The following is a 21240-nucleotide window of genomic DNA, read 5'->3' as shown; positions in this document are numbered from 1 at the left end:
CCCAGATATACATGAGTGTGTAGAGCTTTGACAACATAATTTCTCTTTGGTTCTCCGCCCAGTTCTGGAATGATGAATTCACGTAGTTTCTCGAAATCACAGGAATCCTGTAGCGTTTTATTCCGAGAGTCATTCTTTTCCCCAGTCGAGTCAGAATATGACGTAATATTCGATAACGTTATAAACGAGCATCATAATACATTATCATCGGTAATTGTATGCATCAAAATACATACCATCGGTAATGTATGAATCAAAATACATACCATCGGTAATGTATGAATCAAAATACATACCATCGGTAATGTATGAATCAAAATATACATACCATCGGTAATGTATGAATCAAAATACATACCATCGGTAATGTATGAATCAAAATACATACCATCGGTAATGTATGAATCAAAATACATACCATCGGTAATGTATGAATCAAAATATACATACCATCGGTAAAATAAAAATGCATGCATCAAATACATACCATCGGTACCACTACAGTCGTTAAAGGTGTGGTGGTCGAGTGGCCATAGTGACGGACTCGCATCGCACGGGCCCCGGGTTCAAATTCCCCCTTCGCCGCGGTGATGGGGTTCCCAACTTCGGGTCGCAAAAGTCTAGCCACACAGAGCAACCGGCAAACAACGACACAATTATTTAATTATAAACTTATAATCATTATACTTCACTCATAGTTTGAAAAAATGATGGCAGATGACGGCATATTATATAACAAGCATTGCACAGAAAAGCTTCATGTTAGGTTCACAACACGTACACCCACATTTCTCAGCATAGCCGAGGTCTTCGATCACCAGTGTAGAATCTCTTCATCGAGACAGAGCGGCGGGACATGATCTGGTTAGGAATAAGGCTCGGTAAAAAATTCGACTTAAAAAGATATTCGAGTTATCAGAGTTGGATTTATCGCGAATTGACTGTATTTTGTTTCGTTATAAGACTCAACGGTTTCAGGAATTTGTTCTCACTTTGAGAATATGCAGGGTTTGTGCAATTGAATGACACGATTTCAAAAATTATTTGATGTTAGATAGCAGTAGTACACACATAAAAAAACATTCCAAATAAACAAACTTCATGTTAGGTTCATAACGGACATTCCAACATGTATAAAAAGCTCTGCAGAGGACAATGGACGAAGTTCATGCGTGGTATAGTAGTAGTAGTCGTCGTTATAGGTATTCGTCTCGCGCGCGTAGATTAAATATCATTAACCGTTTCACGTACAACCTTTTGGCAAGGAATTTGGATTATCTCTATTCGACGAATAGGCGATAAATCTAGTATAATCTTGTCTTAACCCAACCAAACATTAGGAAAAGCAAGACAGGGAAAGAAAAAGTATATAAAAGGGAAAAGTATAATAGATAAGATAGATAAGACTATAAGATTTCTTTCGCTTTTACATTCATATGTAGAAAGATACATTATATGTGTGAAACAAAATCATTAACATGATATTGAATATCTTCCAAGGCTATAGAAAGAAAAATGGGAGAGAAAAAGTAACTTCACACAGTTGATAGGGTTACTGTAAAGCTTGGCGATGGGGAAGAGAGTGGAAAGAAAACTCAGATAACTTGTTTGAATTTATTCCATTGGAGTTTGGACGTAATATTACGCCAATGATCGTAAAGGGGTTAAAATAAGAAATTAATCGCGTAATTTTGAATATATAGGCTCCAGAAACTTCGCCTCCGACATTTCATCCATGGCTATTTTCACCCCCGGACGTTTGGTTCCCCCCCCCCCCCCGATATTTCACTCCGGCTGGGCCAAGTATGTGTGTGTGCTACCGTATGAGTGACCAAGTGAGTAGGTGAACGATTGAGTCTTTCATGTATTCGCTCACTCAATCGCATATTCTTTTGGTCGTTCATTTGGTCACTCACCCGCTCACTTGGTCACTCCTTTTTCCCTTTTACAAGGCTTCAGTGCTGATGAAATCATCGTGTTGACATCAAAATTGTGCCAAATGTCACAAACTGATATTTCAGACTTTCTTCCACAGAATCTGTTATGTTATGGCCCTAGGGCTAAATCCTTGTGCTCACCAGCGATGCTCGTACCCAGACCACGGCACAAAACAAGATCTATTCATTGGGTGACTATACGTCTCGTATTTTCACATAATTTCGGCCGTCTCGACTTTTGTGCAAAAGATTTTCCATAATTTTGTTAAACGTCTTTTTTGTAAAACCTTTTAATTCATGGCAATTTGCAGTAGCAATTCCAATTTTAGCAATAATTGGCAATTTTTTACGCAATTGGCATCATTTTGGCAATAATTAACGATATACCGTATTCCCGTATTGTAGTATATATTTTTTGTATTTCACAAATATATATATATTTTAACACGATAACTGGTTGAGTTTGCGGCCCACCAGCTTTTCTATTTGGGCAACTAGTAAGGAGGAAAAATATTCATTTGTGGGCTATGACCTGTTGTTTTTTTTTTTGTCGATCATTATGAGTCCCGCTCGCAGTTTGGATGCTGTTTTCCTTCAAAGTGGCACAACAGTTTGAATTTTTTAAAAAAATGACCTATGGTTTCCCATTTTTTTTCTCGAAGGAATATGGTCAGCCTTACATATGCACCTCACAAACTGCATAAACTCCTCCAGCTTGAGTCACATCTCTATCGAGGCCCTACCACGGGCCTCATTAGGGGAAAATGACTGCATCTGGCCATTCTTAAGATCGATATTTAAAAAACAAAATTGGCATAAATCGAAGCTTTCCGATCTTATTTTATAGCCTCGGTATAAGCCACACTCGGAGCAAGAATAAGTAAAACAAAAGAGACTTTTCTTAAAACAATAATCGAAAATTTTACCAGGTCCACCATTAATCTCTTCCACTGACTTGCTGTCTCTTCCACGCCAGGGTGTATCCGGGACAGTTTAAATTCGGAGGAGGAGGAGGAGTCGTATTTCATTGTGGAAGTTGAGGAACCGATTGGTGTTGAGATAATACGTGAAAGTAAGAACTTGAATGATAAACGAGATCCTATTCCCTGTTATTTCTACGGGGAAAGAAAAATTCTTACCAGTAAAACTGAAAAGAAGTCCATCTTTTTGTCCGAGATTTGAAAAATGGTTTCGATGGAATTTCAGCAGCTTGAAGAAAAAAAGGAGATAATAATCCAATAGAATAAAAAGAGTTAGTTTTAGGCTGAAATATATTCTGGGAAATATCATCCAAGTTTTAACACATCGCGAGCGGGGGGACTCAGATCTCAGTCCAATATCGTCTGACTGGTAAATAAAACCAAAGTCTCCTAGATCAGTAGTTCCCAACCTCTGGGAGCCCGGCTGATTTCTTTTTTGTGAGTGGGAGGCCCGGTCTTACACGCGACTAATGGAAAACAAATGGACAAAAATGAAACATCGAATTACTCACGGCCCGGCGGTAGAGAAACACTGTCCTAGATAGATCTAATAGTCTAGGAGGATCCAATAAAACTCATTCTTCAACTGTAGAAAATTGCCGAGCGTGGAACCCTTTTAAAATGAGGAAAAGAAATGGTGTTCGATCTGTTTTCCTTCATTTATCTTTGTCTAATTCAAGTTGGTAAAAAAAATATAGAATGAGGTGGGAAAAATAAATTGTAGAGATGCGTGTGTGTGCAATATTCTTTGACAGGGGTTGTAATATCGCACCAGTGTTATGTCTAGAAGAAAGGGAAAAAAACACTTTTAGGGCGCGTTAGCCCAGATCGATAAGGTACTCGCCTTAAGTACTAAAGGATGTTTAGAGGTGTCGCGAGTTCGATACCCGGTTCGTGCACGTCAAAAACTTTCCTGACACAGGGTTACAGCAGAAATGGTGATTCGACAACAGGAAAAATTAGCTGCAGCAGGGATTCCCACATCAAGGGGTTAGCGCACCAACCTCTCGATGATGAGTATAAAAAAAATGCCGTTTGGAATCAGGAATGAATTGTACGTCAGTCTAATTAGGTGCAGAAAATGACAGTGGTGCGACAAAAATGATCAAATGACAAAAACACCTTTAACGTTGCAGCTGAAAATCGCTCGCATAAGAAATGTCAAGCTAAATTTGTAGAGGATAAAAATTCTATGCATATAGCAGAGAAAGAAGATTTTTCTCAGCCTGCACCGCGTCAAAGGAAGAGACTTTCTAGATATTAATGCTGAGACATACTTTGGAAAGCAAACGTCGCTGGTCTCTACCCAGGACTTCACGACGGTCCTCTAACAATCCAGGCATGTGCACCAACCAATATACCACAGAGATATGGACTTCTTATTTTCCTTTTAAGTCGCACAACAGTGACTTGCTGAGTAAAGGCATAGCACCTTTCCATAATTCAGCTAAAAAAGACACAGGTATCGACAGTAAAAACCAACTTTTTTTTACAGTTAATCTCGGCATTAATATCGAAAATTTTTTTCCCTTGATGTGTTGTAGGATGAGAAAAATCATCTCTTTTCACTGTCGTCAACTAAGGCCTGCTGGTGAGTTAACGTATGCACATGCAAATACAAATACAAAAACAATGCTACAACAGGCAAAATGCTCAACGAAGTGGCTTCAAAAACACAGCCACCCAATTAAAAATGCAATTACAAACAATATATTTATACATGATAAAATATTATACAATGCAGATAAAGAATACTTATGGTTGTCTTATTCTAAGTATGGATAGCTTCTCGATTTACCCCAACATGCATTCTTAATCATTACTGTGGCGAATTTTAACAAATTGGTGCCTGCTGGAACTCTCCTCTCTCTCTCTCTTGTGTGTATATATACAATAACCCCCCCCCCCTTCATCTGATGCGGGAAAATAATAATTCACCCTAGCATAACAAAAGTATGCATTTCAAACCTCTGATTCACGATCACCCCCTTTTTAACGGACGATTTTTTTTCTATCCCATCTGTGTCCGCGAATCAGCATTGGTGGGGGGGGGGGGGTTCGGATTTGCCGATTTGTTATGACGGGAGAGGGGGGTTGAATGATGCTCATGTCACCCACCACCGTTTATAAAAATTATGAAATATTCTTAACGCCATTTTTACTGGGTGTGCCAAAAACGAGAACAAAACCTTTCCCTTGCTTATGGGCACCTGAACTAACATTCTACCTATTGATTAGTCCTCTATAGCATGAACGCCAGAACTTTACCACTGGACTTATCCCGTTGCCGAGATCTCTTCCAGCCCAGCTTAGTCCTCTATAGCAGGATTTTCCAACGTTATTTCTCGCGGAACCCTTGATGGTTATATAAAGCTGCTCAGTGGAACCTTTGATGAAAATGACGCTAACTAAATCACGCAACTGAAATGAATTTTTGAATAATTATCCAAAAGTTTATCCCTACTGCCGTCTCAACAGCATCATAGCCACAGGGCGAAATGAAAGAGGGCTTAGACACCACCAACTCTTAATCAGGGGCGTTCGCAGGATCGGATTTTGGCTCGGGGGGAGGGCACAAAAATTGCCTTCGAGAGAAATTTTGAGTTATCACCCCCTTCAAAAAGGTATTTTATTGCGATATATTAATTTTTTTAATCGAAATATTGAACATTTTTTTAGTTCTCGGTCGGCTTGGAGGAGGGCACGGTCCCACCCCCATGCGTAGGGGGGGGGGCTCTCTGCTCTTTATATACATATTTATTGTCACAAATCATTGTGCCACATTTTTATCGTGAAACCGCTATTCAACTGAGGTCCCCACATGGCCCCTACAAGGAGTTGGGGGCAAACAGAGCTCTCCAGCCCAGGGCCCGAGATAATTCTCATAAATTTTGTTTTTCACACTACAGGCTGTTTGCACAGCGGATATCACTGCAACCGATGTCTTTGGAAACATACTTTGAGTCGCAAAAAGTCTTCAAACTACGTTACTTAAAATCTAAAAATTTATTTGAGGGGTGGTATACATGAAAAAACTAAGCAAAGTCCCCGTGTGCGCAAAAATCCAATTAGACACTTATCGCCAAGCCTCTTCTCAGGCCAAAAAAAAAATCCAAGTTTCCAATTGCAATATTCACTGAGATATTCGAATTCGCAAAAGCAGAGGAACGTTGGGCAAAAAAGCTTTGGAGATACGGATAAAACGGTTTTTCCGCATTTGAGAACAGTTTTTCCCCCCCAAATTTCCTCCGTTTCGCGAATTTGAATATCTCAGTGAATATTGCAATTAAACTTTGAATTTTTTTTGTTGGTCTCAGAAGAGACTTGGAAATAATTTTCAAATTTGAGCACACGGGGACTGTATAAAAAGTTAATTTCCTTATTGTTTGTATGTATACGACCCCTAAAACAAATTTTGAGATTTTAAGTAACTGCACGTCATTTTTGAAAACTTTTTGGTATACAGTCAAACCTCGTTAATGAGTCACTCTTGGGAGAGCAAAAATATGACTTAGTAAGCGGAGTGACTCGTTAAACGGAGTAAGCCATAGCTGTGAAAATTCCTACCTGAGGACAATTGGGACTTCCAAAAAAAGTGACCCGGTAAGCGGAGTGACGTGTTAACCGGATGACGCACTAACGAGGTTTGACTGTATATCCGATACTGTATCCGATTTTTGACTGCTTTGACTGTATCCGATTTTTTGCAGAGATATACGTTGTGCAAGCAATTTGGTACAGCCTGTATAACTTTATCACAGATGGGGCCCTGTGAAGAGTCTTACCTGTGGGAGCCCACCAACGATCTCAGCTTAGGGGCCATACTGCAGAATGGGGAGGGGGCATGAGTCTCCATGCCGTGCTCGACTGAACTCGTTGGGATTCAAGAGGTTGGGGCCCTGCCATCCTATTGAGGAATATTCACGAATCAAGAGCTTTTATTATTATTACCGTCGCCGGAGCTCCCGTGAAAGAACTCTGTCATGTGCTTTAAATAATCATGAAAACGATTGAACTAATCATGAAGCTAATGGTATAGAGTATTTTTTTGAATTGTCGGTGTTTTTACACTATATTGAGGAGGCTCCTCTAAAGATGTGTCTTGGGGGGGGGAAGGAAAATTTTGGAGTGTATTGATGTTCTGTAAATTATGATGACCATTTGTAACCTTATACTCTATTTTTCTATTTTATAATTATATATTTTTTAAATATGTTTGTCAAATGTTTAGAAATCATATTGAATGGTTTTGGTGACATTGTTGGAGTTTTCATGTATATACACATATCATTTTTTGTATAAATGGAAATATATTGCAAAATATGCTGTAAACTTATGTTGTGTTAATCACTTTGTGAAAAACTGATTTGTTTAATATTGTACATATTGTGAGAATATTTGTAGTCGACGAGATTTATTTACGAAAGTAATTGTAATCTGATGGGGTAGAAGATGTTTTAACCCTTGAAAACTGTTAACAGTATATTGATATTGTTTCGTATTAGTGAAAATATTTTATATATAAAGGGTTATATATAATTAAAAAAAAATTACTGGTGGTTGTTTTTCAGCAACCATTTCGCCATTGACTGATCAATATCTCTACCTAAGTAGAGAAACCAAGACGAGAGCTCATTGCTCGGTACTTCGCATCAACTAGCAACGGCAATACAGAATTATAATCGAAAAAACATGGAAAAAGCGAAATGAAACTACATTTTTCATATTATTTTACTTCGCACAAATGTCAACTGTGAAAATTTTACATCAAATTTAATAATTCAGTTTGTATTATTGGTTAAAAATAATTATAAACATCATTTGGTGCATTGTTTTTCATGCGTACGTCATTTCTTATTCATTCTGTTTTGAAAGATCATTATAACAGTTGTGGTTTTTACTTGATAGGGAGCAGTAGTTCTAGTGAAAGGATGTTTCTCTATCTTTTCTGTACTGTATAGTTACTTTCTAAAAGAGATTTATTTCGGCTGATAAAATTATATTTTTTCCCGCTTGTTGGTTATGTAACTAAGTAAGACACATCATTTTTCTTGATTAATAAGTTTACAAAATATGGAGATTTACAGTCTGAAAATGACTAAGAATAAGAGTACATTCGTGTACACGGAGTTTCTGCTATACGGGGGGGAAAAAGCCCTATATTGTATGAGGTAGTTTTTCATTCCGCACAGATATTGAAAATCTGTGCTCAGGGAAACAACAGGTATGTGCAGGTGAAATTGAAGAGAATGTGCCCAGTTTCTGAAAAATAAAAATGATCCTTTTGTGCAGCGGTTCTCAACCGGTGCTCCGTGGAGCCCCAAGGGCTCCGTGTGCACTTCCCAGGGGCTCCGCGGCGACTCCAGGAAAATAAAATAAATCAGTAAATTTGATAGATAAATAAAAGAAAAAAGGTCTACAGGGGCCCGCCATAAAAATTATACACAAAAGCGGCTCCTGTAGTCAAGCAGGGATCCGCCAAAGATATTATATCCTGAAAAGGGGGCTCCGCGAGTCAAAAAATGTTGAGAACCGCTGCTTTAGTACCACCGAATTCAGCTTATTGGAATTTTTTTCCTCATTTCAGCTTTATTTTTCCTCGAAATTCGAGCAATTGATTAAGGACCACATAATTTTCGGCACTCTGATGAGGACATTGCGCCCCCCCCCCCCGATGCGAATTTATCGTTTTGTGGCCCGTGGGGTATACAAACTTTGACGCAATTCATTCTAGTCTAGTCTTCTTGACCACTTTTCATTCCCAGAAATTAGCCATCCCGGACAATAGCCTGCTTAGCCCCCACCCCCATACCGTAAATATGTCTATGTGCCACTATCTGTCGGTCGTTCACATGCTTTTATACCCTCTAGGTCACTATTTTCGTCCCTCGCTCATCAAGTAATTCTTTTGGTCATTCACATGCTTCCACGGTTATTCACATTCTCTAGGTTAGTTATCCAAGTGATTTGCTTGGACTTTTCTTTAAACGCTACACTATCTCGTTAAAATTCATAGCAAAAATCTTTGCGAAAGAAAGCTTTGCGAATATCAGCGACAAGAACATTTTCTCCTTTGAAAGCTCTTCGGGATATGGAATTTGTGAGGGTTCCGTGTCGTTTGACCATGCGGAATCCCTAAAAAGCTGTCACGGAACCCCGCGTTCCGTGGAACACCAGTTGGAAACCAATGCTTTATAGAGCCACTTTAACTGTAATGATATCATTTGGCCCGAGGGAAGTGGGTTTAGAATATATAGCTTCGAGGGAAGGTGGCAATGCATTTCTCAAAGAGAAATTTTGAATTCTTAGCCTTCAAGTAGCATTGAAATTGATTAAAATAACATAATTATAAAGGTGTTTTTCCCTGATATGTTAGTTTTTTTGGAAATTCGACCTCGAAGGGGGTCATGGGGGGGGGGGAGGGGTTCAAATGTAACAGAGAAATGACGCCAAGCCGCAAAGTATAAGTAAGACATGCTTGGCCTGAGTTTTTGTGCTCTTATAAATACCTTACTGTAGCCTGTTCTCTGTGAAGAGATTTTTTTAAATGTTAGACTGTCTCACATTCGTGCCTTAGAGATGGAAAGCCGCGGCAAAAGCTACTTCAGTCGACCAACAATGCACTGCCTGTTAGGTTTAGTACCTACTACTACACCATACACGCACATGTACCTCGTCCATATTCCTCTGCGGAACCTCTAACGAATTGGTACATGTTGGAATGTGCGTGCATTGATTCCTGACGTGAAATTTGTTTCTCTGTAATGCTTGTTATGTGTGTGTAGTGCTGTCATCTGCCACCAGTTTCTTTCTAACTATGAGTGAAGTGTAATGATTGAATTATTGTATCGTCGTGTGTTGCTCTCTGTGGCGGGCGAGACTTCTCAAAGGGGAGATCGGCTCAAATTTGCGTCTCGAAGATGGGAACCACAGGACACTAACTTCAGCCGCCCACCACGGCGACGGTGGGGTTCGAACCCGGATCCTCGCGATGCGAGTCCATCACAATGCTCACACAACCACATAGCAGCAGGAAAGCTGCAATATCTTTTGACGTGACACGGCACCGTGAGTGTTATCCATTCCAGACCAGGATAACACAAACGAGAAGTTGTTTTTCCTCGTTGACGATATTATTTTTAACCTCAGTGAGTATAGCCCTTACTTCAAGGCGTGAGAAAAAAGCAGCCCGTATGTTTTCACGTACTCTACTTCACCGCACACCAACTCCGGTCATATATCGCCATACGGCAATTTCCAACCAGTGCAATTGGGTGGGAAATGAAGGCTTCATCCATCAGTGGTCGCCCCCAGTTTCGGTGGGTAAAGAACTTGCTTCTAACGTTCAATGCCCGGATTCGGGCCCATGGACGTTGATGGTAACCTTCATATTGGAAGACGAGCATCTTACCACTGCACCACTCAGGCGAGGGATGAGCAAAGAGAAAGTCAGGATTTTCGTGGTGTGTTGGTTGGAGCGTTTACCCGGATTTAAAAAAGGACTGGGGTTGAGTTCTCGGTCTGTGCCAGAAAATCGTTACTTTCAGAATTGGTTTCGAGATTAATATGTAGAAAGCGTGTCCACTTATTTCTATGCATACTTTTTCCGTGGCGATGACCATAAGACATTTTTCTACACGAGAGAAAGCATTCGCTAGATAACATCCCCCCCCCCCCCTGCTAGAAGCATAAATGTGCAAATATTCATTTTTGAGTTTTTCAGTTGGTTGGAACCCTTATTTTGGTGTCCAAGTTTTGTCAGAAATGCCCCCTATCGAAACACACGTTACAAAGGGTTTAGGAAAATGACAATCATAGAGTAACATGGGTAGAATAAACATTCAAACGCCATCCCGCCCCCTTTCGGAAATTTACACATTCATGCTACTGACATGAAAGGGTCGATATATATTCGAAAGAAGACGACATTCCAATGCAACATGAATACATAGGAAAAATTGAAATGCCTTTTCCCGTATCTCCTCACGCCCCAATTGGCATATCCGAACCGGAAGGAAGTGGCAGTCAAGTCAGTGAAACGTATCATTATTTCCATAATATCGGCAAAATTTTATCGACAACATCATGAGAAAGTGCCGATAAATTGGAAGTGGGGGAAGGGGTAGGTATTTCGAGCGTAGATGCATCTTGTAAGTGTTTGTCCCGGCGAATCATCGAAAAATACGTGTTTGGCGGCAAAATCGATGTCTTATCCTATTTATATTTCTCGGGAATCGAAATAACACCAAAAAGATAAAATCGAACGACTCGTAGAGACAACAAGAAGAACCTTTGAAAAGTACGTGACGCATTGGAATTATCCGTGAGATATCCCCTTGAGGGCACTGGAAAATGAATATGTCCGTTCTCGCTTTGGGTTGGGTACATGCATTTCTTTTACCGGCTCGGGAGATAAGTTGCCGTTTTATTTTTAGTAAGAACACGAAGTTACACGAAAAGTCCGGAAGATTCCAGGGAAAACGTCCACGATAGACGCCTGTCGAGGATCACGATTCAGTTCATGTATTAGGAGAGCCAATTCCACATCCTCAAACGGGGTGCATTATCTCAATTTCAGTTTCTCTGGGATCCCGGTTGAAAATAACCGCGGTAATCAAACTGTTTACTGTGGTTTCCAATTTCAAGGCGCAAATCCGAGCCGATCTCCCCATTGAAAAAGTCTCCCCGCAGAGAGTAACAGGCCTACAACGATACAATTATTCAATCATTACACTCATAGTTAGAAAAAACTGGTGTCAGATGGCAGCACTACACGTAACAAGCATTACACAGAAACGAACTTCGCGTCAGGTTTCACTACACGCACATTCCAACATGTTGTGCCAATTCGTTATAGGTTCCGCAGAAGAATATGGACGAGGTACATGTGTGGTTTAGTAGTAGTAATCAGACTGTGAGGTTTGTTCGACGTCCTAGAGGAAATAAAAAAAAGATGCCCTTTTTTTCCGGCTTTACGCATATAGCGGCAATGACGAGATATCTCGTCTAACTTGACCGGTTTATTTTGGCCATCCCATATTATCTCGGGTTCTTAAAACACTTTCAGTTCGGCAATACGGAGCCCAGATACTACGTTTAAAATGTTTCCCACTGTCAAACATTTTTTTCCACCCCCGCCCCAACCGGCGGTCGATCAACTGACATTGGCTAAAGCAACTATGGCTGAGGTAACTTTTGTTCGATATCTGATAACAAAAAAGCGATAGAGAGGATGTTTTTTGTTTTCGTTCTAGGTAATGCACGATTGAGAATACGACATATATGTAATAGAAACCAATAGTTTTTCTCTTCCTCGTTTTTACTGTTATTGTTATTTTTGGTATTGGTGGGGAGAGGGAAAGCATTTATCAATACTACTACTACTACTACTTAACTATACATGCACCTCGTACACATTCCTCTATGGAATTTCTAACGCATTGGTAGATGCCGGAATGCGTGTGTACGTGTTGTGTTCCTAACGTGAAAATTGTTTCTGTGCAATTATTGTTATACCTAGTGCTACCATCTGCTGTCAGTTTATCTAACTATGAGTGAAGTACAATGACTGACTAAATGTACCGTTGTAGAGGGATACTGCTCAACGGTGCTAAACTTTCTGGAGAGTGCGGGCCCCCTTCATTGGTTTCGAAATGTGCCGCGGGCCGCTCAAGTGTTCTGGGAAATATACCGTGGACCGCTTGTGTGATCCGGTACTGTGCCTGAAATGATCTAGATATGCAGCGCGTATCATTTAGTTAATCTGTGAATGCGGGTATCTTAAAATTTTGGAAATGTGCCGCGGACAGCTTAATTGGCCTAGAAATGTGCCGCGGACCACTTAACTGATCCCGAAATGGGTCGCTTAAGTTATGTGTAAATGTATCGCTGGAAATGTGCCGTGGACGAACTATAGTTTTCGGGAAATGTGCCACGAGCTACTCGAGTAGTCTGTGAATGTGCCTCGGGCTGTTGAATTAGGTCTGAAAATATGGCGTGAGCTGCTTACAGGTGGAAACGTGTTAGCTCTGAGTGAGTTAACTTTCACAAAATTATGTTTGAGATCGCGGGCCACATACCCACGATTCCGAGGGTAACATTTGTTCGCTGGCCATGGGTTCAGCATGAATTGCGTAAAGTAATACACGATTTCGATGAGGCAAATTTTCTATGCTGTTCAGCATTTAATATTAAGCATTTCAACTGATGGCATAATCACTATTATCCGCTGCTATAAAGGCCATACTTATTTATCTGGAAAAATAATAATATTATATAAATAACTACCTTTATTTCTTTAATAGAAGATCGCGTTGGTGAACATGGACTTACTAGAAGTGCTTCATAAAGCCATCAAAAGAGACTTCAAATGTAGAAGCGACTGCCTAGTCGCGGCGATCCACGTGCTGTTGATGAACAAGGGCCTTAATTGCGTCGGAATCGGTGACGAGAATCCCACCGAGTCTGAGGACAAATGGGTTGAACAACTGTCCGAAATGTTTCCGACGGATGGAACGACGCTCAAGATGTTTATCTCTTGACGTACGTGCCGGACTCGAATACGAGGTATTTGCTGAAAATCGTCAAATCTGTTGACTCAGTTCTGCTCGTGAATCTGTGCAACATTGACAAGGGCAAAGCGGCTGAACTTAAACTGAACGTTCAAGAACACGTATCAGAGAATTACAAGAAATTCTCGGGGAACTACACGGACTTGGATTCATTACAGCAAAGTTTCAAATCGAAAATCGCGTCAAAATTTAAAATCGACGACAGCGACGATCCAAAGGAAGGCGGGTCGAGTTCCAACGAGCCTCATCCCGAAAGACCAGAAGGTTCAGGGCAAAGACGTTCGTCTCCACTCCAGGTTGAAGACAATCCTCGGGTTCTGCCGGTCGCCTCCCGTGATGTCGATCACCTAGGAGGTGCGACTGGGGGCGTCGGAGGTGGTATGCTGATGGATCCTTCGTCATTGCAAGGCGGGAAACCAAACTTGCCAGAAATGGGAATTGGTAGCCCGCAAGGGTTACTGAAAGACTCTGTACCTACGAGATTTCGGGAAAGCCTGGTTCCGTGCGTCCTAATCCAGATCATCATCAACCGAAATCGGATCCATGAGTGGATGCTTAACACTAGGATCCGGAAAAAAAAATGTTAGAGAACTTATTACCCATAGTTGATATAATATAACTCTTTTCTTTCATTTTCAAGCTGCGTATCATTTTGAACATGAAAACGTTTCGCTGAACTAAACGGAATGATAAGTTTCTGATGAATTTATCCCCCCAAAATGGTATAACTCAGTTATAACGGCATCGGAGACTCCACGAATTTTGTCGTTATAGCCGAGATATCTTTTCAAAGCTGGGCCTAATCGAAGGTTCGTGCCAATAAGGCTTGTAGCTTCATCACCACCGCTCGGATTCTAATTGAGTAGAACCATAGACTAAAGATATAAATAGACCGCGCACGCTATTCATAAAACCTGTCGAACGTGAAGAAAAGATGAGCAGTATTGTCGGGGGAAGAACAGGTTCTGCGCTATTACATTTGGCTCGTTTTCGCAGAACATAGTGATTTCGTGTTAACGCAAGGATGTTGCTGTAACGAAATTTGACTCGATCGAGTTGATGAAAACTTTCCTTCATTTGTTCAATGAATTTCATTCACTCTTTTGTAAAATATTTAGGGAATGTGGGATTTGAAAAAGAAAAAAATCAATTCTATAATATAAACAAATATTGAAAAATGAAATTTTTTTATTTTCCAAAAGGGATAATTCCTAATATATATTCCTAATATATTCCTAATAATTTAAGACTTTTGAGTTTTTAAATATTATTATATATATAACCTATCTCTTATATATACAACCTATTTCATTTATATTTTTAAATATTCTCTTCTCATTCACTTTGTCACTTTTAATTTCGAAAATTTATTTTAACTAGGGGTTATTAAAACATAAAAATTATCTTCCAAGAACATTAAAATTACTCTAATCATACATTTATTTTGAGTATATAATTGCAATGCATCATATTATGTTATGTAATGCAACACATTCACACTCGTACCATATTCAGTCATGAAATATTTAAAAAATAAGTAAAAGTTTCATTTCCAACATTTTTGAAAAACCTTTATAACCTTATCACACAAAAATGTAAACACTTACATAATATTTCAGGAATAAAATGAATTTTTCAAGAAAATTGCAATACCTCATCGTCAGTACTTTTCTAAATTATAAGAAATGAAATTTCGTGTAGCGTATATATGTAGTAATTTAGAGTACGTAAATGTATGTTACATGTGACATATGTGTAACCTCTTCGCTCCAGAAGTATACATATGTGAATCTGCATTTTTTTTTTAGGCATTAAGTAGTTTTTAGAATGATTCTTTCTTCAAGTTAACATCTGAGGTACACACCGTGACTTCAGATCTTAACTCAGACGGTCCTAATAAAGATATTGACTGAATATTAATTAATCAATTAATTAATTGATTTTTCTTGATTGAGGGCAATTTCACACATAAAACGCAAACACAAATTAATCAATGAAAAATTTTCTTTTCTGTAATAGTTTTATCTCAAGCGTGAAGAGAGGTAAAAATACTATTTTTAGAGGTAGTTATACATTTTTATGCAAAACTGCCATTGTCTAGAGGGTGAGTTTTCATTACATTTTATTTAAATAAAATATTTGCCATAAATTCCTCATTCTGAAAAGCATATTTTCTTCAAGTTGAGCGAAACTCGAATAAATTCACTAGCTCGCCAAATCTCGCCAAATCTTGCGGAGACGTACATTTCAGTTAAAAGTTAATAAAACTCATTACTTCAATCATCTATTACCAAAAATTATATTAAAATATTTAATAATGGGTCATGACATTTGAATTTTACCAAAACTTGGAACTTTAATTGAATTAAATCCAAAATGGAATCGTTAAAAACTGAGACTACTTCAGAAATCCATTGAATCGTCAATTTAATATTCCAATGTTTAATTTATAAGAAGGGGAATAAGCAAAAAAGTATTCCCTTGTGAAAGGATACTGGCCCTCCTTTCCTAAACCGTTCAGAACATCCGAAAGCTGCGCAAGTGTTGACCATTCTAATCAAAAATAAGACAGCACGTGTAGGTCGTCATACGAATAGCCATAAGGAAAGCATTGCCAGCGAGATTCCCTGACCAGCCTTTTGACCGGAGTCACGTGACTCCGGATCTTTGCTTCACATTGTAACCCCTCGCGCGCGCTCTATATTATTCTTACTCTGTGAGTAGAACCGAGTATAATGACGATGCACCAGGATGGCGTGATGTTACGATGCTCATCTACCACTGGTTCAAACCGAAGGGAGACTATACAGAGCTAACAATCGTTGACATTGCCACCGGATGGTGACTTATCCGAAGATGGTGCCACTCTCAGCTACTTTATTTTCTCATTAGCCAGCTGTTGAAAGTTTGTGATGAATAGCAGAGAATGTGTGTGTGTGTGTGTGTGTGAGAGCGATGACACACACACCTGATGACAGTGTCACCAAATTCTGAGCTTTGGTCTGAGTTAGGTCTGACTGCCCATGTATATACGGTCCCTTTCATCTCACGCGAGCTCTAACGTAAGAGGTTCGTTGACTTTGTAGCGCAGAGATCCAGCACACTCAAACGGAATGTGAAGTTACGTGGGTTCTCAATCGAGAACCCGTAGAGGCAGTTGAATTTTCCTTTCCCCCGAATTCGCATCTACTGGCTATTGAAACCTTCCTATGAATAGCGGAGAGTGACACCACACACATCTTCGAATGGCCTTTCCGACCAAGAAAACCTCTCTTAGTAGGAAATTCGATTTAAATCCCATTAGGAACATTTTTCATTCAAAATTATTTCCGATGAAATTTAAAAAAATTCATTATCTGATTTCGAAAAAAAAATCATTTTCCCCCAGTTTCAAAGAGAAAATAAGAAGTGGACTTGAAATTAAGACGAAAAAAAGAGTTTCAATAAATAAAATCCATAATAATTTGGACGCGAACAAAAGGAAATCATATTTCTTAACACGAAATTCTTTTTCGCGAATTTCAATAGATTTTCCGTTTCCATTTTGTTTTTATTGTTTCCAATTTTCGCGGAGTTTGGAATAAAATGATTATTGGTGAAAAGCGTTTCAGTTTTCTTCTTGTTTTTTGGAAATAGCCGTCGCTTGATGAATACTTTTGTGCATCTCGTGGATGAGGTTAACAGCGGATTGATTGATCATTTTCGTCAGTCCGCATGATTATGTTAATGCAAGTGAGTACGTGCGGGAACTTAGAAAAAAAAACCTGAGATTTTTACAAAACGTGTGGTTTTTAATCACAATACTGGATATAACCAGGAAATTCAGTGAAATTTCTATATATTTTTTGAGAAATTCTATATTTATGCTCTCAAAATTAGCTTATTTTCAGCAACTTATGGCAGATATTGTACATTGGAAACTTCGGAAACTAAGATTCGTTGCCCTTTAAAGCAAATTCTTCGTCCGAGAGAAAAGGAAAATCAGCTGGTTGTGGGATTATCGGAATGCGGTGTTTGAACTAGTAATTTGACACTAGGAGGGACCTGCGAGTCCTTAAAAGCCTGCATGATTTGGTGAGACTTAAGCAACCAGACCATTAAACGGCCATGTCATGGGTGCTCCGTCACGATAATGCGTCAGCTCCCAGAGAGATTACCTACTACTTTACAGCAGTTTCCAATCTGTGGAGTAAGGTGGGAAATGAAGGCGCCATCCATCGGTGGTAGTCCTAGGCTCAGTAGGTAAAGAAATTGTTTTCCTGATGTTTCTTTGCCCGGGTTCGAACCCATGGACCTTGCTAACCTTCATAGTGGAAGACGAGCATCTTACAACTACGCCACTCGGACATGTCAGATTACCTGCCAAAAAAAAACACCATTTTCCGATACTTCCAGAACAAGCTTATTCTCTAATCTAAACCCATGCGACTTTTTCCTCCTTTTTTTTCTCGGATAAAGAATATGCTTAAGGATCCAACAATTCTTAGGTTCCTAAGAAGTGCAGGGAGCAGCAACGAAGGTACCAGAGAATGTGGCAAAAAAAAAAAAAAAGACTTGCAATTCGCATTTGCATCTTTCTGTGAAAAATGACGAACATGCATAATTGCGCAGGGTAGTTACTTAGTAGGAAACATCAAATAAGCAGGTTCTATCTGCGCTCATTCTTCCTTAATAAAATAATTTTCAGAACTTCTTGGACGTCAAATCTTCGTAGATAATAGAATCAGACGTAAAACATGAATACACCATGACAATGCAGAAATTCCCAATTAATTTCTTTTTTCCCGTTGGCACAACAGTTGTCCGAGTCTATACGTCAATAACTTCCTAGACATTTTCCTCTTGTCTACGTCATTCCAGTGACATCATCCATCGGAATCTTATACTAGGATTTGCGTGAGTGATACTTGGAATCTGGTAAATGGTGTATTCCTGTCACACATACTCTCTCTCTCTCTCTATCACTTTCCCTCTATGTGGCAAGAAGGAAATGGCTGTCTATCTTTTATGTGAGATCGGTTTTCAATTAGCGGTTCCTGAAAGAGACAAAAGGAAGATAGACGAGTCCAAAGAGGGATGATCGATGCCTTTGTTTCCTCTATTTCTTTTATTTGCGAGTCCCTTATTCGCATTTCTTATTGTTTCCGACTTCGAAGAAACCATTTTATTGTGAATTAGCTTCCGAAGAGACTTCTTTGCTTATTTATTTATTTTAATTATTTATCACAAAAATACATAGATAATACAAATGCAAGGAGCCAGCAGTGATGGCTCGTACTGAATATTACTGAAAAATAACAGTTGAATATTTAATATTACAATGAACAAGTATATGAAAGAAAAAGGTTAATATATATATATACTATTATACATTAAAAAACTTGGTTGCAAACGGCGGTGGTGGTATCATTTCTGTTAAAAACTGACGCGAAGAAGTCATGGAAAACACTATACACATGCCTACATTGCCTTCTACCCTAGATCCTTCTATCGGGGGGGAGGATAGGGGGGGGTGCAACTGTCCCCTTAGATCCATTGTTGACATATTTGAAAAATGATTTTGGGTTTCAGAGCGCCAATGTTTTCTGCCAATCTAGATTCATCTTCCTTTTTACTTTTCCTAATGAATTTATTCAATGTTCTTCTCTCTTCTTTCAGTAAATGATGGCAGATCACCTGTTCCACATTCGTACTCTCTTAATGCTCTTTTCTTTTCAAGATTCTTAAGTTCTTTAGAATGAATTAACTCTGAATTTTTAGATTCTTAGATTCTACAGAATGAAATTCTTCCGAGTACTTAGACTCTATGGAAGGAATTCATTGTTCATCAATGAAAAATTCATCTCACATCTTATCCAGTTATCTGTGCATTATTTACTCGGCTGTAATCATGTTAATAATTTTGATTGCCCATTGGCTTAAATTGTTTATATATTTTATATATTTATGTGTTATATGATTCCAGATTGACGATTGTTGATGTTTCAAGATATGATTGTACCAATTTTTTTTAAATATTTTGTTGCCTTCGTCTGAGGTGATTATATTTCTCTGATTTTGATAAAATTTTCCTGATACATCTATCCTTTGGGAACGCTTCGATCTCTCTCCGAAATGGGAAGCGGGTGTGTCTGGTCGTCAAAAGTCGATGCGAATGTGTGCAATACAAAATAGACCTACTTTCCTGAACGTTTATCGGGTTATTAGAGAGCTTATAATTTATACAGTCAAAACTCGTTTTAACGACTCCACGCACTAGTAACCACTTCAATACAGGGACTTTCTTTCTTTCAAACCGAGCACAACTCAGGTCTATCACCATCTATGAATGATTTACTACCTAGTGAGTTGTGCCGGAAGTGTAATTGTTGCGTGTACCTAACAGTCTGAGTGCGTATGTAGTGTTGTTTCATTTTTCAGTGCTGCCCTTTATATTCCAGAAGTGAAGTGAGTGGTGTGTTATGATTGAATTACATTTGTACTGTTTGTAGGTCTGTTGGTCTCAGTGGCGAGACTTTTTAAAGGGATCAATACGGGGACTATTAGGATAAGTTACAAATGTGTTCTCATATAACGAGTATGTTTTCCTTTCAGTAAAAGGACAATCCTATATAACGCCCGTTTTCGACTGGACGATGACGGTCGTTATAACGACCGTCGAATGCAGTAAAGATATCATGACTATTAATCACCAATATCGTTCTACGTCATTGTATTTATATTCCACTGTATTATCCACAACGCCATAAGTACGAGATTAATTTCAATTAAATTTTCAAGAAAAGGATATACCATTTGCACGTGAAGTTGAAAATTTTTACTCCGGTACAGAATTTATAATCAAAAATTTCCCACTGTCATATTTCGCAGCAGAGCATATTTATTACATATTTATATATTCATCTGAATCTGTACTGAAGAAAATAGTCATACCAAGATTTTATTCCCAAAGCATCGCAATTATGCTAAACACGCCCGTTAACAAGCTAATAATATCAAGATAATTAGATAACTTTTGAAGTCGGTAATGAAGTTGTAATCGGATTGTATTCGAAAAGTTCAAAGTATCTCTCGTGTCATGTTGGCAGCCGCGTTTACAACGAACAGAAAGTTACATCCAAAATAATATAATGGCCGTTTATATACAGGATGTCCTGTAAGTGTTAATGCGGCTTTTATATCATCAACCGTCCGTCGTAGAGGTATAGTTCCAGTTTAAAAAAAATGTTCAAAAGACGTTCAAAAACTACTTGTAACGGTTTCGACAGTAAAAATACAGTGTTTCACAAAATAAAAAAAAAATCTAAATTATTATACGGCTTCCCGTGCTCCAATTTCTAATTAAAAAGTTGTTGCCCCGTATCTCTTGAGTCAAACAGGAAAAATTACGTTCTTTCAAGTGCAATATTCGCTAAGATATTTGAATTCAAAAGCAGTGGTAAGTTACGAAAGGACAGCAAAAACTAACGGCAATGCTCCTTTCCCTCATTTACGCTGTCCTTTCCAAACTTTTCTCCAATTTCTTTAATTCAAATATTTCAATGAATATTGCACGTAGAAACATGACTTTTTTTGTTGGTTTCAAGAGAGACAGGGCAACAACTTTCTAATTTCAATTTAAAGGTTGGGTGGGGAGGAGGGTACTAAAAATGAAAGCTTTGTAGTTACCCATCTGGGCTATACGGTTGGTGTTCCAACTTGCCAACGTGTTGTGTGTAAGAGCGCCCGCGTATGTGGCTGCTGCACGCATAC

This window comes from Pholcus phalangioides, unplaced genomic scaffold, assembly GCF_987345545.1.
Source record: "Pholcus phalangioides strain wild (caught in Gottingen) unplaced genomic scaffold, Ppha-v1.0 ptg000013l_1, whole genome shotgun sequence".
Lineage (NCBI taxonomy): Eukaryota > Metazoa > Arthropoda > Arachnida > Araneae > Pholcidae > Pholcus > Pholcus phalangioides.
This window is presented reverse-complemented; position numbering follows the sequence as displayed.